The sequence below is a fragment of the Pseudorca crassidens genome, chromosome 4, assembly GCF_039906515.1.
Source record: "Pseudorca crassidens isolate mPseCra1 chromosome 4, mPseCra1.hap1, whole genome shotgun sequence".
NCBI lineage: Eukaryota > Metazoa > Chordata > Mammalia > Artiodactyla > Delphinidae > Pseudorca > Pseudorca crassidens.
Window position 1 is genome coordinate 119,359,706 of NC_090299.1, and position 26,217 is coordinate 119,385,922.

At 39.6% G+C, this 26,217-nt stretch overlaps 1 pseudogene; it reads right to left on the reverse strand.

Moving 5' to 3' along the window:
* Positions 1-25,784, reverse strand: part of LOC137223034 (tripartite motif-containing protein 60-like) — a 52,979-nt pseudogene extending 27,195 nt beyond the window's left edge.
* Positions 25,785-26,217: the final 433 nt, after the last annotated feature.

A 26,217-nucleotide genomic window follows, 5' to 3' on the forward strand; every position in this document is an offset into this window, starting at 1 on the left:
TTTTACATGTACCTGTCCAGTTCTCCCAGCACTGCTTATTGAAGAGGCTGTCCTTTCTCCACTGTTCATTCTGCCTCCTTTATCAAAGATAAGGTGACCATATGTGTGTGGGTTTATCTCTGGGCTTTCTATCCTTTTCCATTGATCTATATTTCTGTTTTTGTGCCAGAACCATACTGTCTCGATTACTGTAGCTTTGTAGTGTAGTCTGAAGTCAGGGAGCCTGATTCCTCCACCTCCGTTTTTCATTCTCAAGATTGCTTTGGCTATTCGGGGTCTTCTGTGGTTCCATACAAATTGTGAAATTTTTTGTTCTAGTTCTGTGAAAAATGCCAGTAGTAGTTTGATAAGGATTGCATTGAATCTGTAGGTTGCATTGGGTAGTAGAGTCATTTTCACAATGTTGATTCTTCCAATCCAAGAACATGATATATCTCTCCATTATTTGTATCATCTTTAATATCTCTCATCAGTGTCTTATAATTTTCTACATACAGGTCTTTTGTCTCCTTAGGTAGGTTTATTCCTAGATATTTTATTCTTTTTGTTGCAATGGTAAATGGGAGTCTTTTCTTGATTTCACTTTCAGATTTTTCATCATTAGTTTATAGGAATGCCAGGGATTTCAGTGCATTAATTTTGTATCCTGCTACTTTACCAAATTCATTGATTAGCTCTAGTAGTTTTCTGGTAGCATCTTTAGGATTCTCCATGTATACTATCATGTCATCTGCAAACAGTGACAGCTTAACTTCTTCTTTTCCGATTTGGATTCCTTCTCTTGTCTGATTGCTGTGGCTAAAACTTCCAAAACTATGTTGAATAAGAGTGGTGAGATTGGGCAAGCTTGTCTTCTTCCTGATATTAGTGGAAATGCTTTCAGATTTTCACCACTGAGGACAATGTTGGCTGTGGGTTTGTCATATATGGCCTTTGTTATGTTGAGGAAAGTTCCCTCTATGCCTACTTTCTGCAGGGTTTTTATCATAAATCGGTGTTGAATTTTGTTGAAAGATTTCTCTGCAACTATTGAGATGATCATATGGTTTTTCTCCTTCAATTTGTTAATATGGTTTATCACATTGATTGATTTGTGTATATTGAAGAATCCTTGCATTCCTGGGATAAACTCCACTTGATCATGGTGTATGATCCTTTTAATGTGCTGTTGGATTCTGTTTGCTAGTATTTTGTTGGGGATTTTTGCATCTATGTTCACCAGTGATATTGGCCTGTAGTTTTCTTTCTTTGTGACAGGTATGTCTGGCTTTGGTAACAGGGTGATGGTGGCCATGTAGAATGACTTGGGGAGAGTTCCTCCCTCTGGTATATTTTGGAAGAGTTTGAGAAGGATAGGTGTTAGCTCTTCTCTAAATGTTTGATAGAATTCACCTGTGAAGTCAACTGGTTTTGAGCTTTTGTTTGTTTGAAGATTTTTAATCATAGTCTCAATTTCAGTGCTTGTGATTGGTCTGTTTATACTTTCTATTTCTTCCTGGTTCAGTCTCGGAAGGTTGTGTTTGTCTAAGAATTTGTCCATTTCTTCCAGGTTGTCCATTTTATTGGCATATAATTGCTTGTAGTAGTCGCTCATGATCCTTTGTATTTCTGCAGTGTCAGTTTTTACTACTCTTTTTTCACTTCTAATTCTATTGATTTGAGTCTACACAGTTTTTGTCTAAATGAATCTGGCTAATGGTTTATCAGTTTTGTTTATGGTCTCAAAGAACCAGCTTTTAGTGTTATTGATCTTTGTTATTGTTTCCTTTATTTGTTTTTCATTTATTTCTGATCTGATCTTTATGATTTGTTTCCTTCTGCTAACTTTGGGGGTTTTTTGTTCTTCTTTCTCTAATTGTTTTAGATGTAAGGTTAGGTTGTTTATTTGAGATATTTCTTGTTTCTTGAGATAGGATTGTATTGGTATAAACTTCCCTCTTAGAACCGTGTTTGCTGCATCCCATAGGTTTTTGGTCATCTTAATTTCATTGTCATTTGTTTTCAGGTATTTTTGGATTTCCTCTTTGATTTCTTCAGTGATCTCTTGGTTATTTAGTAGTGTATTGTTTAGCCTCCATGTGTTTGTATGTTTTACAGATTTTTTCCTATAATTGATATGTAGTCTCATAGTCTTGTGTTCAGAAGAGATACTTGATACGATTTCAATTTTCTTAAATTTTCCAAGGCTTGATTTGTGCCCCAAGGTATGATCTATCCTGAAGAATGTTCCATGAGCATGTGAGAAGAAAGTGTATTCTGTTGTTTTTGGATGGAATGTCCTATAAATATCAATTAAGTCCATCTTGTTTAATGTATCATTTAAAGCTTGTGTTTCCTTATTTATATTCATTTTGGATGCCCTGTCCATTGGTGAAAGTGGGGTGTTAAAGTCTCCTACTATGATTGTGTTATTGTCGATTTTCCCTTTTATGGTTGTTAGCATTTCCCTTATGTATTGAGGTCCTCGTATGTTGGGTACATAAATATTTACAATTGTTATATCTCCTTCTTGGGTTGATCCCTTGATCATTATGTAGTGTCCTTCTTTCTCACTTGTAATAATCTTTATTTTAAAGTCTGTTTTGTCTGATATGAGAATTGCCACTCCATCTTTCTTTTAATTTCCATTTGCATGGAATATCTTTTTCTATCTCCTCACTTTCAGTCTGTATGTGTCCCTAGGTCTGAAGTGGGTCTCTTGTAGACAACATATATACAGGTCTTGGTTTTGTATCCATTCAGCCAGTCTATGTCTTTTGGTTGGAGCATTTAATCCATTTACATTTAAGGTAGGTATCGATATGTGTGTTCTGATTACCATTTTCTTATGGATTAAATGCTCCAATCAAAAGATATAGACTGGCTGAATGGATAAAAATACAAGACCTTTATATATGCTGTCTATAAGAGACCCACTTCAGACCTAGGGACACATATAGACTGAAAGTGAGGGGATGGAAGAAGATATTCCATGCAAATGGAAACCAAAAGAAAGCTGGAGTAGCAATTCTCATATCAGACAAAATAGACTTTAAAACATAGACTATTACAAGGGACAAAGTAGGACACTATATAATGATAAAGGGATAAATCCAAGAAGAAGATATAACAATTGTAAATATTTATGCACCCAACATAGGAGCACCTCAGTACATAAGGCAAATACCAACAGCCATAAAAGGGGAAATCGACAGTAACACAATTATAGTAGGACATTTTTGCAGCCCACTTTCACCAATGGACAGATCATCCAAAATGAAAATAAATAAGGAAACACAAGCTTTAAATGATACGTTAAACAAGATGGACTTAATTGATATTATAGGACGTTACATCCAAAAACAACAGAATACACTTTCTTCTCACGTGCTCATGGAACATAGTCCAGGATAGATCATATCTTGGGGCACAAATCAAGCCTTGGTAAATTTAAGAAAATTGAAATCATATCAAGTATCTTTTCTGGCCACAACGTTATGAGACTAGATATCAATTATAGGAAAAAATCTATAAAAGATACAAACACATGGAGGCTAAACATTACACTACTTAATAACCAAGAGATCACTGAAGAAATCAATGTGGAAATCAGAAAATACCTAGAAACAAATGAGAATGAAAACACGATGACCCAAAACCTATTGGATGCAGCAAAAGCAGTTCTAAATGGAAGTTTATAGCAGTACAATCTTACCTTAAGAAACAAGAAACATCTCAAATAAACAACCTAACTTTAAACCTAAAGCAATTAGAGGAAGAAGAACAAAAACCCCAAAGTTAGAAGAAGGAAAGAAATCATAAAGATCAGACCAGAAATAAATGAAAAAAATGAAGGAAACGATAGCAAAGATAAATACAACTAAAAGCTGTTTCTTTGAGAAGATAAACAAAATTGATAAACCATTAGCCAGACATATCATGAAAAACAGGGAGAAGACTCAAATCAATAGAATTAGAAATGAAAAAGGAGAAGTAACAACTGACACTGCAGAAATACAAAGGATCATGGGAGGCTAGTATAAGCAACTATATGCCAATAAATGGACAACCTGGAAGAAATGGAGAAATTCTTAGAAATGCACAAGCTTCTGAGAGTGAACCAGTAAGAAACAGAATATATGAACAGACCAATCACAAGCACTGAAAGTGAAAATGTGATTAAAAATCTTCCAACAAACAAAAACCCAGGACCAGATGGCTTCACAGGTGTATTCTATCAAACATTTAGAGAAGAGCTAACACCTATCTTTATTAAACACTTCCAAAATATAGCAGACGGAGGACCACTCCCAAACTCATTCTATGAGGCCCGTATCACCCTGATAACAAAACCAGAAAAAAATGTCACAAAGAAAGAAAACTACAGGTCAATATCACTGATGAACATAGATGCAAAAATCCTCAACAAAATACTAGCAAACAGAATCCAACAGCACATTAAACGGATCATACACAATGGCCAAATGAGGTTTATCCCATGAATGCAAGGATGCCTCAATATACGCAAATTAATCTATGTGATACACCATATTAACAAATTGAAGGAGAAAAACCATATGATCATCTCAATAGTTGCAGAGAAAGCTTTCAACAAAACTCAACACCCATTTATGATAAAAACCCTCCGGAAAGTAGGCATAGACGGAACTTACCTCAACATAATAACGGCCATATATGACAAATCCACAGCCAACATCGTCCTCAATGGTGAAGAACTGAAACCATTTCCACTAAGATCAGGAACAAGACAAGTTTGCCAACTCTCACCACTATCATTCAACATAGTTTTGGAAGTTTTAGCCAAGCAATCAGAGAAGAAAAAGAAATAAAAGGAATGCAAATCAGAAAAGAAGTAAAGCTGTCTCTGTTTGCAGATGACATGATACTATACATAGAGAATCCTAAAGACGCTACCAGAAAACTACTAGAGCTAATCAATGAATTTGGTAAAGTAGCAGGATACAAAATTAATGCACAGAAATCTCTTGCATTCATACAATGATGAAACATCTGAAAGAGAAATTAAGGAAACACTCCCATTTACCATTGCAACAAAAAGAATAAAATATCTAGGAATAAACCTACCGAGGGAGACAAAAAACCTGTATGCAGAAAATTATAAGACACTGATGAAAGAAATTAAAGATGATACAAATAGATGGAGATATATACCATGTTCTTGGATTGGAAGAATCAACATTGTGAAAATGACTATATTACCCAAAGCAATCTGCAGTTCAGTGCAATCCCTGTCAAGCTACCAATGGCATTTTTCACAGAATTAGAACGAAAAATTTCACAATTTGTATGGAAACACAAAAGACCCTGAATTGCCAAAGCAATCTTGAGAGAAAAAACGGAGCTGGAGGAATCAGGCTCCCTGACTTCAGACTATACTACAAAGCTACAGCAATCGAGACAGTATGGTACTGGCACAAAAACAGAAATATAGATCAATGGAACATGATAGAAAACACAGAGATAAACCCACACACATATGGTCACCTTATCTTTGATAAAGAAGGCAAGAATATACAGTGGAGATAAGACAGTCTTTTCAATAAGTGGTGCTGGGAAAATTGGACAGCTACAGGTAAAAGGATGAAATTAGAACACTCCCTAACACCATACACAAAAGTAAACTCAAAATGGATTAAAGACCTAAATGTAAGGGCAGACACTATCAAACTCTTAGAGGAAAACATAGGCAGAACTCTCTATGACATAAATCACAGCAAGATCCTTTTTTCTTTGTTTTTTCTTTTTGCTGTACGCGGGCCTCTCACTATTGTGGCCTCTGCCTTTGCCGAGTACAGGCTCCAGACGCACTGACTCAGCGGCCATGGCTCACAGGCTTAGCCGCTCCGTGGCATGTGGGATCTTCCTGGACCGGGGCACGAACCCGTGTCCCCTGCATTGGCAGGCGGACTCTCACCACTGTGCCACCAGGGAAGCCCAGCAAGATCCTTTTTGACTCACCTCCTACAGAAATGGAAAAAACCCCAAAAGTAAACAGATGGGACCTAATGAAATTTAAAAGCTTTTGCACAGCAAAGGAAACCTTAAACAGGATGAAAAGACAACCCTCAGAATGGCAGAAAATATTTGCAAATGAAGCAACTGACAAAGGATTAATCTCCAAAATTTACAAGCTGCTCATGCAGCTCAGTATCAAAAACACAAACAATCCAATCCATAAATGGGCAGAAGACCTAAATAGACATTTCTCCGAAGAAGATATACAGATTGCCAGCAAACACATGAAAGAATGCTCAACATCATTAATCTTTAGAGAAATGCAAATCAAAACTACAATGAGATATCATCTCACACCAGTCAGAATGGCCATCATCAAAAAAATCTAGAAACAATAAATGCTGCAGAGGGTGTGGAGATAAGGGAAACCTCTTGCAGTGTTGGTGGGAATGTAAATTGTTATAGCCATTATGGAGAACAGTATGGAGGTTCCTTAAAAAACTAAAAATAGTACTACCATACAACCGAGCAATCCCACTACTGCGCATATACCCTGAGAAAAGCATAATTCAAAAAAAAATCATGTACCAAAATGTTCATTGCAGCTCTATTTACAATAGCCAGGACATGGAAGCAACCTAAGTGTCTATCAACAGATGAATGGATAAAGAAGAAGTGGCACGTATATACAATGGAATATTACTCAGCCATAAAAAAGAAATGAAATTCATTTATTTGTAGTGAGTTGGATGGACCTAGAGTCTGTCATACAGAGTGAAGTCAGAAAGAGAAAAACAAATACCATATGCTAACACATATATATGGAATCTAAAAAAAAAAAAAAAAGGTCATGAAGAACCTAGGGTCAAGATGGGAATAAAGACACAGACCTAGTACAGAATGGACTTGAGGATCTGGGGAGGGGGAAGGGTAAGCTGGGACAAAGTGAGAGAGTGGCAGGGACATATATACACTACCAGATGTAAAATAGATATCTAGTGGGAAGCAGCTGCATAGCACAGGGAGATCCTCTCAGTGCTTTGTGACCATCTAGAGGAGTGGCATAGGGAGAGTGGGAGGGAGACACAAGAGAGAGGGGATATGGGGATACATGTATACCTATAGGTGATTCACTTTGTTATAAAGCAGAAACTAACACACCATTGTAAAGCAATTATACTCCAATAAAAATGTTAGAAAAAAAAAGGAAAAAACACAATATAATGAAAAAGTACAGTGGAAATAGGAAAAAATAAGATAAAAGTGTATTAAAAATAAAAGCATAAAAAGAAAAGAAAAAGTAAATAAAAACATAAAATTAAAAGAATAATAAAAAAAGAAACAACAATAGGACTAAATGGAAAAAAATATTTATAGTAGTAATAGTAGTGGTATTTTCCTGTGGCCTCAGCTGTCAGTGCCCTTGCCCGCACAGTGAGCCACCAATCCTCACCTCCCCAGGAAATCTTCCAATACTTCTAGGTTGGTGTCTGGACCTGCTGTGGACACTCTGGGGCCTGCTCAGCCTCTGATCTGACCTTACTCCTTTATGCACTTGACTCCAAAGTCTACAGCTGTCCCCAAAGTCCACAGCCTTGATTGTGGGAACACTCATTGTCTATTCATATATTTCACAGATGCAGGGTTTACCAAGCTGATTGTGGGGATTTAATCTGCTGCTTTTGCAGCTGCATGGAGAGATTTTCCTTTGGTCACACTGCCCTGGGTTTCAGTTTTGGTTTTGGCCCTGTCTCTGCCTGGGCCAGGTGTCTTCCCCACCCAGGCAAAGGGGGCTAAAGCAGCACTGATTAAGGCTCATTTCCTCTCGCAGGCCAGGGAGAGGGAGAGATATGGCAGTCACAATTGAGATGTGTGGGGAGTGCGGGAAGCAGCAGAGGCCGGCGTAAAGTTGCAAGTCCCGAGGCATGCTGTGTATTCTCCTGGGGTAGTTGGACTCAGATAGCAGGACCCTTGGCAGTGGCAGACTGCAGTCTCCCAGGAAGGTGTGGCCAGTGACCTGCGCTTGCGCACAGGACACTTGGTGGCTGCAGTGGCAGCCATCACCCACCTCTCTGGTCCAAGATAACAGCCGCGACTTGTGCCCACCTCTGGAGCTCATGTAGGAGGTGCCCTGCCATCTGTGACCGCATGGAGCAGTAAGCTCCTCTCCTCAAGCACCCCGCAACAATCATCTCTTGCCTCTCCAGCAGGCCCAGGCTTTTTCCTGGACTCCCTCCTGACTAGTTGTGGTGCACTAGCCCCCTCAGGCTGTGTTCACGCAGCCAACCCCAGTCCTCTCCCTGGGATTTGACCTCCAAAGCCCAAGCCTCAGCACCCAGCCCCCACCTGCCCTGGAAGGTGAGCTGACAAGCCTCTCAGGCTGGGGAGTGCTGGTCAGCACTGATCCTCTGTGCAGCATTCTCTCTGCTTTCCGTTGGCACCCCTGTTGCTGCACTTTCCTCTGGGGCTCCGAAGCTCCCTTCCATCCCCACCAGTGAGAGGAATTCCTAGTTTGTGGAAAATTTTCCTCCTTCACAGCTCCCTCCCAGAGGTAAAGGTTCCATCCTGATTCCTTTATCTCTCTCTCTCTCTCTCTCTTTTTTTTTCCTTTTTCCTTTTGCTCTACCCAGGTATGTGAGGAGTTCCTTGCCTTTTGGGAAGTCTGAGTTCTTCTGCCAGCATTCAGTAGGTGTTCTGTAGGAGTTGTTCCACATGTAGATGTATTTTTGATGTATTTGTGGGGAGGAAGGTGATCTCCACGTCTTACTCCTCTGCCATCTTGAAGCTCCCCTCTCCATAAGTTTGTTTTCTATGTCTGTGAATCTTTCTGTTTTGTAAATAAGTTAATTTGTATTAGTTTTTAAAATTCCACATGTAAGTTATTTCATACAGTATTTGTCTTTCTCTTTCTTATTTACTTCACTTAATATGGTAATTTCTAAGTCTATCCATGTGTGCAAAAAATGGCAATAATTCAGTCTTTTTTATAGTTGAGTAATATTTCATTGCATATATATTACCACATCTTCTTTATCCATTCAACTGTTGATGGACATTTAGGTTGCTTCCATGTCTTAACTATTGTAAATAGTGCTATTATGAACATTGGGGTGCATGTATCCTTTCAAATTAGAGTTTTCTCTGGATATATCCCCAAGAGTGGGATTGCTAGTTCATACGGTAACTCTATTTTTAGTTTTTTTTAAGGAACCTCCATAGTGTTTTCCATAGTGGTTGCACCAATTGACATTCCCACCAACAGTGTAGGCAGGTTCCCTTTTCTCCACATTCTTTCCAGCAGTTACTATTTGTAGACATTTTATTGATGGCCATTCTCACTGGTGTGAGATGAGACCTCACTGTAGTTTTTATTTGCATTTCTCTGAGAATCATGGATGTTGAGCATCTTTCCATGTGCCTATTGGCCATCTGAATATCTTCTTTGGAGAAAAGTCTATTTAGGTGTTCTACACATTTTTTGATTGGGTTGTTTGGTTTTTGTTTTTAAGTTGTATGAGCTGTTTGAATATTTTGGGAATTAAGCACTTGTGGGTCTCATTGTTTGCAAGTATTTCCTCTCAATATTTATATAAGTTGTCTTTTTTAAAAATGGTTTCTTTGCTGTGCAAAAGTATATGAGTTTGATTCAGTCCCATTTGTTTTGTTTTGCTTTTATTTCTACTGCCTTGGGAGACTGACCTAAGAAAACATTGCTACAATTTATGTCAGAGAATGTTTTGCCTGTGCTCTCTTCTAGGAGTTTTATGGGGTCATGTCTTATATTTAAGCCTTTAAGGCATTTTGAGTTTATGTTTGTGCATGGTGTGAGGGAGTGTTCTAACTTCATTGATTTACATGCAGCTGTCCAGCATTTCCAACACCACTGGCTGAAAAGACATATTTTTCTTCATTGTATATATACTCTTGCCTCCTTTGATTAATTGACTTCAGGTGTGGGTTTATTTCTGGGCTCTCTATTCTGTTCCATCGATGCATGTTTTTTTGTTCCAATACTACCCTGTTTTGATTACTGTAGCTTTGTAGTATCCCTTTGAAATCTGGAAGGGTTATGACTCCAGCTTTGTTCTTTTTCCTCAATATTCCTTTGGCAATTCTGGGTCTTTCATGGTTGTATGTACATTTTTGGATTATTTGTTCTAGTTCTGTGAAAAATGTCCTGGGTTGGGGCTTCCCTGGTGGTGCAGTGGTTGAGAGTCCACCTGCCGATGCAGGGGACATGGGTTCGTGCCCCGGTCCGGGAGGATCCCACATGCTGCAGAGCAGCTGGGCCCGTGAGCCATGGCCGCTGAGCCTGCACATCCAGAGCCTGTGCTCCGCAACGGGAGAGGCCACAACAATGAGAGGCCTGCGTACCACAAAAAAAAAAAAAAAAAAAAGTCCTGGGTCGACATTTTTGATAGAAATTACATTAAATCCGTAGATTGCTTTGGGTAGTATGGCCATCTTAACAATATTAAATTCTTCCAATCCAAGAGCATGGGACGCTTTTCCATTTCCTCAAATCATCTTCAATTTTCTTTATCAATGCTTTATAGTTCTCAGCATATAAGGCTTTCACCTCCTTGGTCAGGTTGATTCCTAAGTATTTTATTCTTTTTGGTGCAATTTTAAAAGGGATTTTTAAACTTACCCTTTCTGATATTCCATTGTTAGTGTAAAGAAATGCAACTAATTTCTGTATATTAACCTTGTGCCCTTCTACCTTGCTGAATTTGATTGTCAGTTCTAGTATTTTTTACGTGGAGTCTTTCGGGTTTTCTATATAGAGATTATGTCATCTGTATATGATGACAATTTTACCTTACCCTTCCAATTTGGATACATTTTATTTCTTTCCCTTATCTGATTGCTGTGGCTAGGACTTCCGATACTATGTTGAATGCACGTGGTGAGAGTAGGCATCCTTGTCTTTTTCCATATTTTACATGAATATTTCTTGAAAAGTGTTACATATGTCTCTAAATATATAAAAACAAAAAAATAATGAGGCAGAAACATACATGAAAAGGCAACAGAAGCTGACACTGAAGAGAGTGATGAAATTGTGTTTTAAGAGATGGGTTAGTGGAGTGGAGGATGTGGAGGGTAGAGGAAAAATTGATCCCATATATTTCTGCACCATTTGAATTTTTAAAAATATGCAAACTTCAATATTTGATTAATTAATAAAAATTTTCTAAAGATATTAGGTTAACAAAGTAATTTACCACTCACTATGGATAATGTATTATTCCCATGGCTTTCGCTACTCAGGGAATTTATTTATCCTCATTGAATGTACTTGCTTGTTTTATTTTTGTTTGGTAGGTGTTTTGGGGGTTTCTGCAGTTCATTGTATACTGTCATTATTACTTTACGCAAGAGTAATCTCTTCATTTTTACTTTTTCCCTTTATCTTCACCTCCTACTCCTAATCTCCCTCACCCAGGCACACACACTACTGCACTTGACAAAATTTTTTATATACTTATGCATCCTGGCAAAATATGAAGTGTTGCTTTTTGTTGCTATGACTGCTAGATGGCTACTTTTACTGCTATGCTTGTGTATCTATGTGTATCATACATGAATCTTTCAAGTGCATTTGGAGTAGGGTATTGATTTAAATTACTGAAATACAGGACTGATATTTGTTTTTACAGGACCACACATATATTGGACTTCAGGATCCAGAAGTCACTTGCGTTTGGTTGTCTACGATAGGCAGATATTTACCAATATCACTATGTTTCATTTTAGGTGTTTGATTTTATTTTTCCTGGTTGAGTAGCAAAATACTGTACTGAATGAATAATGAATTCCAGCTGATTTCCAGTATACACAGTGCAGTGTTTATGTGAGGAAAACTATATATTTCCTGACAAACCATTTAAAATCACTTTCTATTAAATTCCCACACTAGCCCTGTTGAATGCATGGAATGCTGACATGAGAGATACAGTGCCTTCTTTTTTTAAAAACCATATTAATACATTTTTATTGATAGCAGTTCTCATACCAGAATAGCAGAATAGGTTTACTACCACAACTATTGGTATGCTTTGAAAAGTTTCTCACAGATAAAATTTCAAAATGCAGAGCTCTTGCAATTCAAATATCTTCAGGGCACTTCTAAATCACTGAAATATTAAATTATATTCACTATAGTTCAATGTTCTATAGGAAAACATACAACCACACTGATCCATGAATTTATCATTCAAAAATCATCAAATATATATTGTGAAGAAAATAAATTTCACTAAAAATTAGCATAAATTTAAAACAAAATCACCCTTCTATATCAAAAGTCATGAATCAAAAGAGGGGTTACATTAGTTACAGGAAGTATTTGAATGTTTCCTTTGATATCAACTCAGAATATAATTCAACAGTCCCTTCTTTGTGGAGGTAGAGTCTCCTAGGAGGACAGACTGGAAGCAACACAACATTTGTCTCAGCCCACACATGATGGAGAATTCAGGTGAGAGGATAAGAAGCTGCCCTAAACTTTTCCAGAAAATGTCATCCTCAACTGTGAGCTGTCTCACTACTGAAAGCATAAAGTGTAGGATGCTTGTGGAGGTAGTGAGGGGGCAGGTCCTGTGGGATTCGGAATGGTCCCAGGTTTCCAGAGGCAGGGGCAGGGGCAGGGGCAGCCTGCACGTTTAGGCTCAGGCCCAGGGGAGAGAAGTGTCAGGGCTCTTCACTGCCCTTGTGTAGGGCAGGATAGTAGGCGTCTAGGCTTTGGGATTCTGAGTAGAACTCACCTGGGCTGCGATCTCACTCTCCTTCTATGACCTCTCTGGCCCTCAATTTTCTCATCTTTCAGTTGGGAGCCATTATTGTTGTGAGGGTCATGTGTGGTAAAGAAATCCATTTAGACTGTGCAGGGTCCTGAGATCTTCTCTGCTGCCTTTAGGGCCTGAGAGGTTGAGAAAGGCTTTGGAAATCTAGAAAACAGAAAGAGGACAAAGTCTGGAAACACCTCCTTTAAGGGGTAGACAGAATTGAAGCAACCTGTGAAGGGACAGGCCAAGAATGTTCAACAATTTCACCTGAGAAAAACAAAAGTAAGGACTTTCCATAGATCCAGAAACTAGATCATTGATGGGATTAGAGAGAGGGGATTAAGGTAAGAGTGTCTTCCATGCCCTGGACAGAAGATGCAATCAGAGAGGAAGATGGGAGGTGTCATCAGCAGCCTGTAATCCCCCCAGGCGAATTGCATCTGCAATCTGTCCATTGGGATGAAGGGAAGGAACCTCACTACAGGCTTATAGAGGCCCAAGGGGCCAGATTCTGACCCCAGCAATGAACAGAGAAGGTGGGCTGTTTCATGCTTTCAGACTTGGATCCAGACCTGGATTGAGGAAGACCTTCTGCTCTGTGGGGAAGAAGCCAAGAGTCCCAGTGGGTGGAGCCAGGATACCCACAAAGGCCTTGAGGATACAGAGCAGCTCCCCCAGCACAGAGCCAAGACTGAGAAGCGTGAGCAGGCGAGCATGGACTTGGGGACAGAGTCTCAGGTGGGCCTGAGCAGGGACAAACAAGCTACTCAGGGGACACTGTGTGACCCCACCCTGGTGGAGAAGGGCCAAGTTGGGGTCGTCTGGGAGGTCCTAGAGGGCAGGAGGTTCTCATTCCATTCATTTGGAACAGACTCTCTGGCTGGCAGAGTGGAAAATTCTGTGGATTCAGAGGAGAATAGGGAGGAAGGAAGCTTCAGCTGTGGGTGTGGATGTGACCTGACATCTGCCTCTCACCTGCGGGAGGTGTGGGCAAGTCCCAGGGGCTCCTGTGGCTGGGGGTGGGGGGCAGGTGTGGGTTTGGGACCTGCTGTGTGTCAAGCACCCTGCTCTCAGCTGTTCCGTTTTCTTCTCAACATATGGGCTCCCTAGTTAAGGTTTTATGTATGTGCCTGTGTTGTTACTTTATGGAAGATAAATAATTGCTGGCTATCATAAGGACATATACACACAGTTTCCTTTGATATTGTAATCAACTGTGTGAAATCTGTTTTAGTGTAACAGAGATAAGGTTAACCTTTTAAGCCCTGTTTCTTTTTCTTTTTTTTTTTTTCTTCTTTTGGGACTCAGGCCCCAGGGACTTTGTTCTTTAACCTGCAATGCCTGTTGTGCCCAAGGCTGTTCCCAGGTCCTTTTCCAAAATGTCTGTGTCTTCCTGTCTTAGAATGATAGTATTATTTTCATGTATTTGAACTTGCAGCTAGCTCAGGTCAATTACTTGTAATGGTGGTACATCTTTTTTTTTTTTTATTGAAGTACGGTTGATTTACAATGTTTTGTTAATTTCTGCTGTATAGCAAAGTGATTCATATTATATATACATATACATTTTTTTTCCATTATGGTTTATATCAGTTCCCTGTGTTATACAGTAGGACCTTGTTGTTTATCCATCCTATGTATAATAGTTTGCATCTGCTAACCCCAAACTCCCATTCTGTCCATCTCCCTCCCCTTCCCTTTTCCAACCACAAGTCTGTTCTCTATGTCTGTGAGTCTGTTTCTGTTTCATAGATAGGTTAATTTGTACCATGTCTTCTGTTATATATATAAATGGTATCATATGGCATTAGTCTTTCTCTTTCTGACTTAGTATGATAATCTCTAGTTCCATCCATGTTACTGCAAATGGCATTATTTCATTCTTTTTAATGGCTGAGTAGAATTCCATTGTATATATATACCATATCTTCTTAATCCGTTCCTCTGTTGATGGACATTTAAGTTGTTTCCATGTCTTGTCTATTGTGAATAGTGCTGTAATGAACATAAGGGTGCATGTGTCGTTTTGGATTATAGTTTTGTCCAGCTATATGCCCAGAAGTGAGATTGCTAGGTCATATGGTAATTCTATTTTTAGTTTGTTTTTTTTTTGCAGTACGCGGGCCTCTCACTGTTGTGGCCTCTCCTGTTGTGGAGCACAGGCTCCGGACGCGCAGGCTTAGTGGCCATGGCTCTCGGGTCCAGCTGCTCCACGGCATGTGGGATCTTCCCGGACCGGGGCACGAACCCGTGTCCCCTGCATTGGCAGGCGGACTCTCAACCACTGCGCCACCAGGGAAGCCCTATTTTTAGTTTTTTTGAGGAACCTCCATACTGTTTTGTATATTGGCTACACCAAATTACATTCCCAGGTTGGTACGTCTTCTGAGTCTGCTGTAATCTCTAACTTTCCCCTTGGATACAGAGACTGAAGGGGTGTGGACATTTTAGGATGGAGGATGAGGGAGAGTTGTGGCTCAAAGAAAGAAGAGAAAAGCTGGCTGGTCTGGCTGGGGCAGGAGCACACTGAGAACACTGGTCAGCCTTGTGAAAAGAGTTTTTACATAGAACAAGTTATGCTTGTAATTTAATGGGAAAATAGTAGAACAAACCCAATGTATCCTTTCCAAGTGTTGACAAAACAAAACACCACACACTGTTGGAGTGACTTCAACAACAGAAACTCATTTTCCCAGTTCTGGAGGCTGGAAGTTGAATATCAAAGTCCTGGCAGGTTCACTTTCTCCTGAGGCCTCTCTCCCAGGTGGCCTCCTCCTGGCTGTGACCTCACATGGCCTTTCCTCTGTGGGTGCCCATCCCTGATGTCTTTTCCCCTTCTAAGGACATCTGTCAATGTTGCATAAGGGCCTCTCCCCAGCAGCCTCATTTTACCTTAATCAGCACATTACAGACTTTATTACCATATAGGGTCCCATTCTGATGTACTGGGAGTTAAGCTTCAACTTATGGACCATGGGGGGCACACAGTTCAGCCCACAACATCCCACGTACACATCCAGTGAGTGATGCCCCCAGCCAACCCTGCTCCTCATCACTGGGAAGCAAATCCTGCATATCATAGAGTTTTCAATGTAAATAGTGTACTCTGTGTCTTTCAAGTATAGGATGTCTTTTCATTAATAACCTTTAAAAAATTATCACATGTCCACAGTCCCAACTGACTACAATTGTCTTTTTGTTTGGATGTATGTATTTCAATTAAGAAAAAAAGCCTTGTCAAATATTGTTGATTATATACATGCTCTTTATTTCTGTAATATACATTCTTTTCCCTCTTGTTACTATTTTCTTGAAGGAGCCTGGTGAGTTGTGCCATAGAGTTGCCCACACCTGGATTTTGCCGATTGTGTCCCTGTGCTGTTGATTTTCGTCACTACTGGGAGCAGTGGCTCTCTGTGAAGAAGAGGACCACCTAGCAAGCTTGATTTCAGCCCATTAAGTAAAAGGGACAGAAGTGCCAAAGGAAGCAGAGACTGACTGGGGCTCTCAGTCCTCCTGGCAGCTGCTGTAGGGTTGAAGGGAAGAGGTAGAAATAGGCCTGAGTGGCCACAGCTCCCTGCAGATCCTGGCAAACCTACTGGCAGCCGTGAAGGAGCCGAGAGAAGGCTGAAGGGCCAGGTGGTTCTCATTTGTCCCCATCCCTGGAGAGCCAGGTTTCTCTGAAGGGAGTCTCCTCAGACAGAAACCCTCCCTGCACAATGGCCCTGGCATCTTCCCTGGCACAGCTCCAAGCAGAGGCCAGCTGCCCCATCTGCCTGGATTACCTGAGAGATGCAGTGACCACTGACTGGGCACAACTCCTTGTTACCCCTGCATCCAGCAGTGCTGGAAGGGTCTCCACGACATCTTCCCCTGTCCTGTCTGCCTCCAGCCCTGCCCTGACAAGGGCATCAGGAAGAACACTCAGTTATGTCTCATGATTGATTGTGTGAGGAACCTTCCCAACACGGAGGACATGAGGAAATGGCAGAAAGACAAACCCCCGTGTGAGAAGCACAGGCATGTTCTGAGCCTCTTCTGTGAGAAGGACCCGGAGCTGCTGTGTCCCCAGTGCAGGGTCTCCTCTGACCACCGTGGTCACCCCCTGGCACCCATGGAGCAGGCTGCACCCTCTCCCAGGAGGAGGATCAAAGCCCACATTGAGCCCCTGACAAAGCAGCTTGAAGATGCTTGAAAAGGCATTAGAGATGCAAATCTCCAAATCATCTGACTTGATGTGGGAGGTGGAGAATCAAAGGAATTAATTGTACTCTGAAGTTGTACACTTTAAGCATTTCTTGGGAATGGAGCACGATCTAGTTCATGTTAGGTTACTAAATGAAGAGAAGCGTGTTCAAGATAAAATAATTGAAGAAAAAAACCAAATATCAAACCACGGACCCACGTTGCAAAGTCTGCTTGATGAAATAACTGAGAAGTGTTTGCAGCCTGACCTGGATTTACTGATAGACATTGAAAGGATCCATAGCACATATGAAAACTTAGAGAGTCCAGCAGGCTTTTCTTATGATTTAAAGGAGGAGGTTTTCACTCTCCCCCAACAATATTTTGGCCTCCACAAAATGATCGGCACATTTCACGTAGACTTGACATTTAATCCTGAAACTGCTCACCACAGTCTCATCATCTCACAGGACAGGAAAATGGCAACATTTCGAGGGATGGAACCAAACTGTGTTCTTAATCCCGAGGCATTTACTTCTCACCTAGAAGTCCTGAGTTCTGAGGGATTTGACGCTGGCAGGCATTTTTGGCAGGTAAAAGAAAAAGGCCTGGGTGAATGGTCCTTAGGTATGTGTAAAGAAACTTTCCCCAGAAATGCTCCATCATCACCATCCCCAAGCAATGGCTGCTGGCGAATTCAGCTCTGGGGTACTACTCATGGCATACGGAATTCAGGATACACCTGTTGGTTTGGTGTTTTTCTGGACTATGAGTTGGGGGAAGTTTCTTTTTACAATTTGAATGATAGATCTCATTTATATACATTCAGTGACATATTTACAGAAAGACTTATGCCCTATTTCTCTATTGGACCTTCTTCCAAATCCCTTACAATAAGTCTAGTTGAAGATGAGTGCTGAGCCCCCTTGGAAGACATTCTGTGTGTTCTACTTTCTTCCTGTGTTCAGGGAAAGTCCTTGCAATAAAGAGTCTGAGTCCATCTTTGATGTCTGACTGCTGATGTCTTTTTTTTTTTTTTTTTTTTGCGGTACGCGGGCTTCTCACCGCTGCGGCCCCTCCCACTGCGGAGCACAGGCCCCGGACGTGCAGGCCCAGCGGCCACGGCTCACGGACCCAGCCACTTCGCGGCACGTGGGATCCTCCCAGACCGGGGCACGAACCCGCGCCCCCTGCATCGGCAGGCGGACTCCCAACCACTGCGCCACCAGGGAAGCCCTGCTGATGTCTTTTTAATCCTCCCCCTCTGGCTTCACCTCTGCCCCATATCTGGGCAAATGGTCAGGGCAGCTTGACCTTGACTAGGCTTAGGGTGGTTCTAACCCAGGAAGGCCCTGCCTGCAGAGGAGCTCTTCCAAACCAGCAAAAACCTCCAAGCTAGTGGCTTTTTCCCCTTCTCTCAAGCCATTTTTGGACCGGTGGCTTCCCTGACTCCACATGAAGCTTCAGTGAGTGCAAATAAACCATTTTACACCCTCTTGGTGTGTTTGTGGCGTTAGCAGTTTTGACAGCAGAATCAAATTTTGTGTGGCTTGAGTTTTGCCTCACTGGGTTGACCATAATGGTCCTTAGGATACTGTATAATCCAAGTTTATTTTTCAGATATTCTGATCCCCACAGGCAGGGTATATTCATTTTTATTTTTCAACTACCATAATGCAGGATGTTTCAGCCTATGTTTTCTAAAATTATAATGCTGAACTTGCAATTCCCCATTTCTCCTGTGAAAAGTTTGGAAATCTATTACAAATTCCTTGAAAATGTAATATTTACCAAAAACAAAACAAAAGAAAGGAAAAAAACCACTTCACACTATTGATTCTTCCAGAAAATTCTATCACAAAATATCTAATTTGTCTTTTTTGAAGTATAGTTGATTCACAGTATTGTATTAGTTTCAGATGTAAAGCGAACTGATTCAGTAGTGTATGTATGTATATATACTGTACTATAGAGTAAATCCTTTTGTTTATTTATTTTATGTAGGGTGGGATGTAACTGTTACTCCCACACTCCTAATTTATCCCTCCCTCCTCTCCTGTTTGGTAACCATGAGTTTTCTATTTCTGTGAGTCGGTTTCTCTTTTGTATATAAGTTCATTTTTACTATATTTTAGATTTCACATGTAAGTGACATCATATGATATTTGCCTTTCTCCATCTTACTTACTTCACTCAGCATGACAATCTCTAGGCCCATCCATGTTGCTGCAGATGGCATTATTTTATTCTTTTCTATGGCTATTTAATTCTATAATATTCTTTCTATTTTATTCTTTTCTATGGAGTAATATTCCATTGTATATATGTACCACATCTTCTTTATCCATTCTTCTGTTGATGGACATTTAGGTTGCTTCCATGTCTTTGCTATTGTAAGTAGTGCTGCTATGAACATTGTGGTGCACATATCTGTTCGAATTAGAGTTTTCCTCTTTTCCAGATATATGCCCAGGATTGGGATTGCTGGTTCATATGGTAATGCTATACTTTCTAAGCAACCTCCATACTGTTTTCCATTGTGGCTGAACCAATTTACGTTCCCATGAACAGTGTAGAAGGGTTCCCTTTTCTCCACACTCTCTCCAGCATCTATTATTTGTAGACTTTTTGATGATGGCCATTCTGACCAGTGGGAGGTGATACCTCATTGATGTTTTGATTGCTTTTCTCCAATAATTAGCCACATTGGGCATCTTTTCATGTGCTCGTTGGCCATCTGGATGTCTTCTTTGGAAAAATGTCTATTTAAGTCCTCTGCACATTTTTTGATTGGGTTGTTTATTTTGTCCATGTTGAGTTGTTTGAACTCTTTGTATATTTTGGAAATTAAGCCCTTGTTGGTTGCATCATTTGCAAATATTTTCTCCCAGTCCATAGGTTGTCTTTTCATTTTATTTATGGTTTTCTTTTCTGTGCAGAAGCATGTAAGTTTGATTAGGTCCCATTTGTTTATTTTTGCTTTTTTTTTTTTGCCTTGGGAGGCTGATCTAAGAAAACATTGCAGTGATTTCTGTCAGAGGATGTTTTGCCCTGTTCTAGGAGTTTTCTGCTGTCATGTCTTATATCTATGTCTTTAAGAAATTTTATTTTTGTGTATGGTGTGAGGGAGTGTTCAAACTTTATTGATTTACATACAGTGGTCCACCTTTCCCAACATCACTTGCTGAAGGGACAGTCTTTTCTCCATTGTATATTCTTGCCTACTTTTTAAAATTAATGGACTGTAGGTGTGTGGGTTTATTTCTGGGCCCTGTATTCTGTTCCATTGATCCATATGTCTGTTTTTGTGTCAATACTATGCTGTTTTGATTCCTAAAGCTTTGTAGTAGTCCTCTGAAATTTGTAGGGTACTTTTCTTCTTTTTTTTTAAGACTTGCTTGGTAATTCTGGGCCTTTTGAGGTCCCATATAAATTTTAGGATTCTTTGTTCTTGCTCTGTGAAAAATGTCATGGGTCATTTGATAAGGATCACATTAAATCTGTAGATTGCTTTGGGAAGTATGACCATTTTAACTATATTAATTCTTCCAAGAGCATGGGATATCTTTCTATTTCCTTGAATCATCTTCAATTTCCTTTATCAGTGTTTTATACTTCTCAGCATGTAAGTATTTCACCTCCTTGCTTAGGTTTATTCTGAGGGGTTTCTTTTTTTTTTCAATGTGATTTTTTTTTGTTTTGGTACGCAGGCCTCTCACTGTTGTGGCCTCTCCCGTTGCAGAGCACAGGCTCTGGACGCACAGGCTCAGCGGCCGTGGCTCACGGGCCTAGCCGCTCCGCGGTAGGTGGGATCTTCCCGGACCGGGGCAAGAGCTCGTGTCCCCTGCATCGGCAGGCGGACTCTTAACCACTGTGCCACCAGGGAAGCCCTCAATGTGATTTTTTTTTAACTTTCTCTTTTTGATATTTCACTGTTAATGTAAAGAAATTCAACAAATTTCTGTATGTTAATCTTGTATCTTGCTACCTTGCTCAATTCATTTAACAGTTCTAATAGTTTTTGCATGGAGTCTTTAGGATTTTCTATATAGAATATCATGATAATGGCATATACTGACAATATTACCTCTTTCCTTCCAATTTGCATACATTTTATTTATTTTTCTTGTCTGAATGCTATGACTAGGAGGTCCAATACTCTGTTGAATAGAGGTGATGAGATTGAGCATCCTTGTCTTTTTCCAGAATTTAGCAAGCAATCTTTCAGCTTTTCACTGTTGAGTATTATGTTGGTCGTTGGTCATAAATGGTTTAAATTATGTTGATATATATCCCCTCTATACCCACTTTGGTGAGAGTTTTTGTCATGCAGGGATGTTAAATTTATTAAATGTTTTTTCGGCATCTATTGAGATGGTCAGGTGGTTTTTATCTTTTGTTGATGTGGTTTATCACATTGATTGATTTGTGTATGTTAAACCATCCTTGTGAACTTAGGATGAATTCTACTTGGTCATCTTGAATGATCTTTCTTTTTTAAAATTTTTATTGGATTATAGTTGATTTACAGTGCTGTATTAGATTCAGGTATACAGCAAAGTGAATCAGTTATACATACACACACACCCACTATTTCCTAGATTCTTTTCCCATATAGGCCATTACAAAGCATTGAGTAGAGTTCCCTGCGCTATACAGTAGGTCTTTATTAGTTATCTATTTTATATACGGTAGCATGTATATGTCAATCCCATTCTCCCAATTTATCCCTCCCCCCGTAGCCCCTGGAAACCATAAGTTTGTTTTCTATATCTGTATCTCTACTTCTGTTTTGTAGATAAGTTCATTTGTACACTTTTTTTAGATTCCACATATAAGTGGAATATGCACAAAAAGCAAAAAAAAATATCATATGATATTTGTCTTTCTCTCATCATGTCAATCTTTAGGTCAATCCATGTTGCTGCAAATGGCTTTATTTTGTTCTTTTTTATGGCTGAGTAATATTCCATTATATATATGTACCACATCCTCTTTATCCATTCCTCTGTTGATGGACATTTAGGTTGCTTCCATGTCCTGGTTATTGTAAACAGTGCTGTAATGAACATTGGGGTGCATGTATCTTTTCAAATTATGGTTTTCTCCTAATATATGCCCAGGGGTGGGCTTGCTGGTATAATCTTTTTTATGTGCTCTTGGATTTGGTTTGCTAATATTTTGTTGAGAATTCTGGCATCTGTATTCATCTAAGATATTCACCTATAATTGTATTTTTGGGGGGTATCTTTGTCTCCTTTTGGTATCAGGGTGCTGGTGGCTTTATAAAATGTCTTTGAGAGTGTTGCCTCCTTTTCAGTATTTTTACAGAGTTTGTGAAGGATCGGTATAAATTATTCTTTGTAGACTTGATACATTTCCCCAGTGAAGCCATCTGGTCCTGGACTTTTGTTTGCAGGGAGTTTCTTTTTCCTATAAATTTTATTTTATTTCTAGTGATCTGTCTGTTCAAATTATCTGTTTCTTCTTGATTCATTTTGCCATGCTGTATTTTCTAAAAACTGGCCGATTTCTTCTAGGTTGTCCATTTTATTGACATATAACTGTTCATAATATTTTCTTATGGTATTTTTTATTTCTGCAATATCCGTTATTATTTCTTCTCTTTCGTTGCTTATTTTGTTTAATGGATCCTGTCTCTTTTCTTCTTGGTGAACCTAGCCAGAGGTTTGTCAATTGTGTTTATCCTTCCAAAAAAGCAGCTCTTGGTTTTATTAATTTTCTATATTGTTTTTATTAATCTCTATTTTATTTATTTCATCTCTCATCTTTATTATTTCCTTCCTTTTTCTGACTTTCAGTTTTGTTTGTCCTTTCTCTAATTCTTACAGGTGGTAGGTTAGGTTGTTCATGTGGAGTGCTTCTTGTTTTTTGAGGAAGTTCTGTATGGCTATAGACTTCCTGCTTAGAACTGATTTTGCTGCTTCCCATAGCATTTATATGGTTATGTTTCCATTGCTGTTTGGCTCAAGGTATTTTTTAATTTTCTATTTGATTTCATAGTTGACCCAATAGCTTTTTAGTTGCCTGTTGTTTAGTCCCCATGTATTCATTTTTTTCTCATTTCTCTTTCTGTGGTTGATTTCTAATTTCATGCCACTGAGGTCAGAAAAGATGCTTGAAATAATTTCTACCCTCTTAAATTTGTTAAGGCTTTGTTTTGTGTCCTAGACTGTGGTCTATCCTAGAGAATATTCCATATGCATTTGAAATAATGTGTATTCTGGGTTTTCTTCGGATGTGGCATCCTGTATGTATCAATTAAGTCTAGCTGTCTTATTGTGTCATTTAGGATTTCTGTTGCCATATTGATTTTCTGCCTGGAAGATGTGTCCATTGGTGTCATTGGACTGTTAAAGTCTCTGACTCTTACCATATTCCTGTCAATTTCTCCTTCTCTGTCTGTTAGTGTTTGTTTTATGTATTTAGGTGCTCCTATACAGGGTGCATATATTTATAGAGTTTGATAGCCTCTTAAGGTATTGACTCTTTTACCATTATATAGAGTCCTACTTCATCTATATTTCTGGCTTTTGTTTTAAAGTCTATTTTGTCTGGCATGTGTATTGATACCACTACTTTCTTGTAATTTCCATTTGGATGAAATATTTTTTCCATCCCCTCACTTCCAAAATATGTGTGTCTTTTGCCCTAAAGTAGGTCTCTTGTAGACAGCATGTTGTAGATTCTTGTTTTATTTTCCAATCTGCCACTGTATGTCTTTTGATCAGACCTTTTAGTCCATTGATATTTAAAGTACTTTTTCAACCATAATTCAAAAAGAGTCATGTACCACAATGTTCATTGCAGCACTATTTACAATAGCCACGAAATGGAAGCACCCTAAATGTTCATTGACAGATGAATGGATAAAGAAGATGTGGCCCATATATATAGCGGAATATTACTCAGCCATAAAAAGAAACGAAATTGAGTTATTTGTAGTGAGGTGGATGGACCTAGAGTCTGTCATACAGAGTGAAGTACGTCAGAAAGAGAAAAAGAAATAGCATATGCTAACACATATATATGGAATCTAAAAAAAAGGGGAAAAACTGTTCTGAACAACCTAGGGGCAGGACAGGAATAAAGACGCAGACATAGAGAATGGACTTGAGGACACAGGGAGGGGGAAGGGTAAGCTGGGATGAAGTGAGAGAGTGGCATGGACATATACACACTGCCAAATGTAAAATAGATAGCTAGTGGGAAGCAGCCGCATCGCACAGGGAGATCAGCTTGGTGCTTTGTGGCCACCTAGAGGGGTGGGATAGGGAGGGTGGGAGGGAGATGCAAGAGGGAGGAGATATGGGGATATATGTATACATATAGCTGATTCACTTTGTTATACAGCAGAAACTAACACAACATTGGAAAGCAATTATACTCCAATAAAGATTAAAAAAAAAAGTATAGGGAAAAAATCTATCATTCTAATTGTAGAAGGAAACCTCACCCAACACATAGTTCAGAAAAATACCAATCTTACTGGGTTCTACCATGGACAGGATGGTTTCTCTTAGGACTTGACACAACATAAGTTCTCTAAACATACCACCCATCTGCCTAGATGGGACCCTCAACTACTGGGTGATTTCGCCAGTTCCTAGGAAAATAATCTCGGCACAGTCTTTTTTCCCGCTTCTATCTCGCAGTAATGTCTGCCAGAATGAAATCTATTACAACATGGGACAGCAGGACAGAGATAAAATCTACTTGGGTAATAAAAAGTTTGGCTTTCTCTTTCCATATTGCACAATTTTTCCATCCTCGGAGACAATAAGTTGAGGATGTGCTGTTTCAAGGTCTAAAATCACATCTACTAGAAATGGCTTGGTAATTCTATCAATGCCAGAATATTGTAGAGGAAGGTTAAATCCATACTTGTTTAATTGGAATGAAAATGCTCAGAGCATTTCAGGATTTGATACTTGCACTGGATACTCTTAACCTGTCTCAGTAATTCCAGTTCTGACTGCACACACTTACCCACTACCTCCCTCAGCAGATGTTTCAATGTGGAAGCATGATCTGTAAATGTTACAAAATTTTCATAGAGTTTTGTTAAAATGTCCATCTCTTCATCTTCCATCTGCTTGGGAATATCCTCTTGCTGATTCTGTAGAAACAGTCTAAATTTGCTCACATTCAGAATTTATTTCTTCTCTCCTATATTTAACCTGCTTCCTCTGTTCAACTGATTGGCTGGCTTGCAGAGTTATCACTTTTTCAACTTGTTCCATATCACTCTTCAAGGGCTCAACGGTACACTGTAGAATTTTCTTGTGATAAGAGGCAGCTTTCTTAATGGGGCAAATGTAGTGTTTCCATTGTTGAATGAAGAAACTGCACTGTGTACATAAAACCTCTAGATCCTTCCATAAAAAGGGTCAGAAACTGATTGTGCTTCTCACACACAGAACTCTCTTTCTGCCCCTTCCACGTGCTCCTTCTGATCTGGAGTAAATTAGCAATTTCAGTCAAATGACTGAGCTGGGGAAGGTATCACCTAGGTCCTTCCAAGCCATGTTGATGCATGAGTGACAGAAGTTGTGCCCACAGTTGATGGTTACTGGATCTTTCCAGTTATCCACACAGATGGGGGTAGCTAGACACCTCTTGTGGCTGTACCAAGGCAGTCACGAACTCCACTGAGTTGAGAACAGAAGTGGTGGATAAGAATGCTCCCTCTGGCAAGGCCTGCTCAAGCTCAAGACCCAGTGAGAAGTGGATATCCTCCCCCAGCGATAGCAGATTGAACAGTTTTATGTTTCACTGGACTGCCATACTGATGACAGCCACCGAAGTCATGTTCAGTCCCCTGTACCTACCTCAACTTCAAGGGCAAGGGAGATTCACTGCTTGTAGCTCTATCACAAATTAGCCCACCCAGATTTAACATTAATGACTTTCTTCTACAAGTAACTAACCACAGGTTCAAGCAAGTAATCTCTCCACTGGGGAGAAAAGCTTTTAATTTCAAAATTTCCTAGACTGGCAATCACAATATAATAATTATTTCAGGCAAGAATCATCAATGACTGCAAACACTGTAAGGTAAAATTTCATGGGAAATAATATATTCACACAATCTCAAAATATCACTCTGAGAATTATAGTTCATGTGTAGAGAGACAAAATAAGTGCTTTACAATGTAGAGACTAGAGAACACCTCCTGACCAATGAATGGATAAATTGATGGCCTGCGATGGGAAGAAAAACAGCACATATGGAACAGTTCTG